The following is a 5,365-nucleotide window of genomic DNA, read 5'->3' on the forward strand; positions in this document are numbered from 1 at the left end:
CTGGAGCCTACTTCTTCAGGATTCCAGCATATACAGACCAGCTGAGACACCCAGCTTTATGGGACTGAGCAACTACTGGATTCTTGAGCAGTTACTGAATTCTTGGACTTTCCACTTACAGATAGCCATTGTTGGATTAATTGGACTGTAGCCTGCAAGTCATTCTAATAAATTCCATATAGTTATAGATACAGATTAGATTTAGATATCGATAATAGAGAAAGAGGGAGAGAGAGATTCATTCCATAATTTCAGTGGCAAGAAACTTTGACTAATACAGATTTGGTACCAGAGTGGTAGTAGAGAGACAAAAGTATAACAGTGAGCACTTTAAGTGTTTTTTAATTCTCCAGTACCTTCAAATTTGCCAGTATCTTCAGCTACTGAAGCTTCTCCAGTCATTCCTCCAGGGAGCTCGGAAAGTACTGAAAGCCCATGGTGTAAACTGTATTTCAAACTTAAAGAGACAAATACCTTTGATTATCTTCATTCATCAACAGTGAGTGGCAATGGATTGAATGACCCCAAGAGGCCTACTGAAAAGGAGTTGGAGATGCCTGATATCCCTTGGCTTAGTGTTGATGAAGGAATTTTAAGGATCAGGGAAATTACAGTGCTAGGGTATGCTGTATAAAACATAATCCTCCACAATAGGAAGCCCAGGAACACATGCTCTTCATGAATCCTATAAGATGCAAAATGGTGAGAAGGCACCAGTACATTTGAAGAGTTTTGTTGTCGCCCTTTTCCTTGTGCCAGACCTTAGGACTGGAGATGGTAATGCTCAATTGGATGAACTAAATGCCATGGGTTTAATTGGGCTGCAAGGTAGCAGGGGCCAGGTGGCAGCACTGAATTGCCGAGGCAAGGTGATTGTAGTTATCATAATGGGCAGTGTCAACAAAACAATGTTCATAATAGCCTAACCTGTAATGGTCAGCACAGGCAAAGTGAATGTTATAGTGGCATTTTTCATATGTACCTTTAGTACTGGATGATCAATCATGGTGTTTCATGAAACAGATAAGAAGCCCACTGCATTTTTTTTCACCTGTATAAGCAGGAAAATTCTCAAACAAATGCATAAAAGACTACATTGAATTGTGGCAAAAGGCAATCTCATCGAGTGAATCAATTTCTGGGCTTGAGCCAGTTTGCAGACCCAGACCCCTTGAATGAAGGGGTGGCTGGGTTCCCCTGAGGAAGTACCCTGAGAAGATACCTAAAAATTCTACTGTTAACCTTTCTCCAGGTTTTTTTTTCCAGAGAGACCTACAGCCTTTTACAAGGATAGCTGTATACTGGGGGAAAGGAAACAATCAGACTTTCCAGAGTCTGTTGAATACTGGTTTTGAATTGATGCTGATTCAGGAAGAGCCAAAGAAATACTGTGGCCCTCCAGTTAACACAGGGGCTTCTGGAGGCCAAGTGATTAATGAAGTTTTGGCTGTTGTCTGAATCACAGAAGGTACAGTAGGTTCAGTAGGTCCCTGAACTCATCCTGTGGTTATTTCCCCAGTTCCAGAATGTATAATTGGGATATATAAACTTAGAAGTTGGTAGAATTCTCACATTGGTTCCTTGGCCTGCGGAATGGGGATTGTTATGATTAGAAAGGCTAAATGAAAGCCTTTAGAGTTGCTTCTGCCAAAGAAAATAGTGAAACAAAAACAGTATTGTATCTCTGGAGAAACTGCAGAAATTATTGCCATCATCAAGGACTTGAAAGATGCAGGGGTAGTGGTTCCCACCAAATCTCCATTTAACTCTCCTATCTGGCCAATGCAGAAGACAGATGGATTGTGGAGAATGACAGTTGACTATCAAAAACTCAAGCAGGTACTAACTCTGATTGCAGCTGCTGTAACTAATGTAATGCCCTTACTTGAGCAAATTAATACATCTCCTGGTACATAGTATGCAGCTATTGATGTAGAAAATGCCCTTTTCTCAGTACCTGTCCACAAGGACGACCAGAAGCAATTTGTTTTCAGTTGACAATGCTAGCATTACACCTTTACAATTTTACCTCAAGGATATATTAACTCTCCAGCACTGTGTCATAATTTAGTTAGAAAAGATGTTGATCATTGGTCTCTTACACAAAATATCTCACTGGTACACTATATTGATAATATGCTTTATTGACCAAGTGAGCAGAAGGTAGCAACCACTTTGAACTCATTTGTAACATATATGCATATCACAGGATGGGAAATAAATCCAACCAAAATTCAAGGACCTTATACCTTAGTGAAATTCTTAGGAGTCCAGTGGTGTGGAGCATGCAGAGATATTCTGTCTAAGGTGAAGGCTAAGTTATTGCACCTGGTTGGCTGTCCCATGACCAAGAAAGAAGCCTGTAGCTAGAGTTTTCCTGCCTGGCCCACAGTCAGGACAAATCTCTCTCACCTGCCAGTCACACAGCCACTCAGACCCGACCAAGTAAACACAGAGACTTATATTGGTTACAAACTGTATGGCCGTGGCAGGCTTCTTGCTAACTGTTCTTACAGCTTAAATTAATCCATTTCTATAAATCTATACCTTGCCACATGGCTCGTGGCTTACTGGCATCTTCACATGCTGTTTGTCATCATGGTGGCTGGCAGTGTCTCTCTGACTCAGCCTTCCATTTCCCAGCTTTATTCTCCTCCTTGTCCTGCCTATACTTCCTGCCTGATCACTGGCCAATCAGTGATTTATTTATTGACCAATCAGCAACACACTTGACATACAGACCATCCCACAGCAGAAGCCCAATGTTCAGCAGGCCTATTTAGATTCTTGAGACAGTGCATTTCCCACTTGGGTGTGTTTCTCCAGCCCATATACCAAGTGACTCAGAAAGCCACTATCTTTGTGTGGGGCCTGGAACTGGAGAAGGCTCTTCAAAAGGTCCAGGCTGCTGTGCAGGCTGCTTTACCACTTGGACCATATGACCCAGCAGACTCTATGGTACTTGAGGTGTCAGTGGCAGATAGGGATGCTGTTTGGAGCCTTTGGCAGGCCCCTATAAGTGAATCACAGAAGAGACCTTTAGCATATTGGAAGAGGGTTCTCCTATCATCTCAGACAACTATTCTCTCTTTGAAAGACAGCTCTTGGCCTGCTATTGGGCCTTAGTGGAAACTGAATTTTGACAGTGGACCACCAAGTTACTATGAGACTTGAACTTCCCACCATGAGCTGAGTATTACCAGACCCACCAAGTTATAAAATAGGACATGCACAACAGCAATCTGTTATCAAATGAAAGTGGTATATGTGATCTGGCCCTAGCAGGTCCTGAAGGCACAAGCAAGTTATATGACGGAGTTGCCAAAATGCCTATGGTTTCTTTTCCTGTTACAATGCTGCCTGCTGTCAAACATGCACCTGTAGCTTCATGGGGTGTTCCCTATGAATGGTTGATTGAGAAAGAGAAGATTAGGGCCTTTTTACTGATAGTTCTGCACATTATTCAGGCACCACCTAGAAGCGGACAGCTGCAAAATTACAACCCCTTTCTGGGACAAGCCTGAAGGGTACTGGTGAAGGGAAATCTCCACAGTGGGCAGAAATTTAGGCAGTACACGTGGTATTGCAATTTTTTGAAGAATAAATAGCCAGATATACAACTTTTCACTGATATATGAACTGTAGCTAAGGGTTTGGCTGGATGGTCAGATACTTGGAAAGAGCATGATTGAAAAAACAAATTGGTGAGAAAGACATCTGGGGAAGTATGTGACTAGATCTCTCCACATGAGCAAAGGATGTAAAGATATTTGTATCCCATGTAAATGCTTATTAAAAGGTGACTTTGACTGAGGAGGAGTTCATTAATCAAGCAGATAGGATGACCCATTCTGAGGACAGTCAGACATTTTCCCCAGCCATTTCTGTCATTGCCCCATTGCCCCATGAACAAAATGGCCATGGTTGCAGAGATGGTAGCTATGCATGGGCTCAACAACATGGACTTCCACTCACTAAGGCTGACCTGGCTACTTCTGCTAAGTGTCAAATCTGCCAACAACAGAGACCAACGCTTAGCCCCAGATATGACACCATTCCCTGTTGTGACCAGTTGGCAATCTGGTGGCAGGTTGACTATATAGAACCACTTCCTCCGTGGAAAGGACAATGCTTTGTCCTTACTGGAGTAGATACTTATCCTGGTTATGGATTTGCTTTCCTGAATGTAATGCTCTGTCAAAACCACCATCCATAGATTTATAACATGCCTGATCCACTGACATGGTATTGCACACAGTATTGCTTCTGACCAAGGAACTAACTTCACATTCAGAGAAGTGTGACAATGGACCCACAATCATGGACTCCACTAGTCTTACCATGTCCCCCACCATCCTGAAGAAGCTGGCCTGACCGAAAGATGGAATGGCCTTTTGAAGATAGAATTACAGCATCAATTAGGTGGCAGCAGCATGAACTGTGGCGAGGTTCTCTAGAAGACAGTGTATGCTTTAAATCACCCTCTAATACATGGTACTGTTTTTCCTGTAGTCAGGATCCATGGGTCCAGTAATCAAAGGGTCGAAAAGGGGATAGTTCCATTCACTATCACCGCTAGTGACTCATTAGGAAAGTTTTTGCTTCCTGTTCTCGCAACCCTATGTTTTGCTGGTCTAGGGGTTTTGATTCGGGGGGAGGGGGGCGGGGAAGGTGGTATACCTGCCAGGAGCCACAACAAGCATTCCATTGAACTGAAAGCTCAGACTTCCCTCTGGTCACTTTGGGCTTCTAATGCCCTTAAACCAACAATATATGAAAGGAATAACAGTGTTAGGAAAGGTGACAGATCCAGATTACCATGGTGAAATTGGATTGCCTCTCCACAATGGAGGTAAGAAGGATTATGTCTGGAGTACAGGAGATCCTTTAGGGTGTCTATTCTTGCTACTGTGTCCTTTGATTAAAGTTAATGGAAAAATGCAATAGCCTAATCCAGGCAGGATGACAAAAGACACAGGACCATCAGGAATGAAGGTATGGGTCACTCCTCCAGGAAAAGAGCCAAGACCTGATGAAGTGCTTGTAGAGAGTGGAGGAAATGTAGAATGAGTAGTAGAGAAAGATAGTTCTAAATATCATCTAAGGCCATGAGACCAGTTGCAGAAATGAGGTTTACAATTGACATAAGTGCTTCTCTTATATGTTATTAAGAATGCATTTGTACAGATAATTGTGTTTCCTATCCATTTCTTTAACACCAATTAAGATAATATAAATGGTTATCATATTTAAGTTTGATACTAAAAGGATGTCCCTCAAGGGACATTGCCACCTATTCTAAATTTATAATGCATTTACAGTTGTACAAGGGGTAGTTATATCAGGTTAGGTGTAATTATGACCA

The 5,365-nt window shown here is 42.2% G+C and overlaps 1 pseudogene; it reads left to right on the top strand.

Annotated features, from left to right (window-relative positions):
* Positions 1-692: 692 nt before the first annotated feature.
* Positions 693-5,148, top strand: LOC128116726 (uncharacterized; annotated as a pseudogene).
* Positions 5,149-5,365: the final 217 nt, after the last annotated feature.

This window comes from Peromyscus californicus, unplaced genomic scaffold (genome assembly GCF_007827085.1).
Source record: "Peromyscus californicus insignis strain IS unplaced genomic scaffold, ASM782708v3 Scaffold_10__1_contigs__length_136768540, whole genome shotgun sequence".
NCBI classification, from domain to species: Eukaryota; Metazoa; Chordata; class Mammalia; order Rodentia; family Cricetidae; genus Peromyscus; species Peromyscus californicus.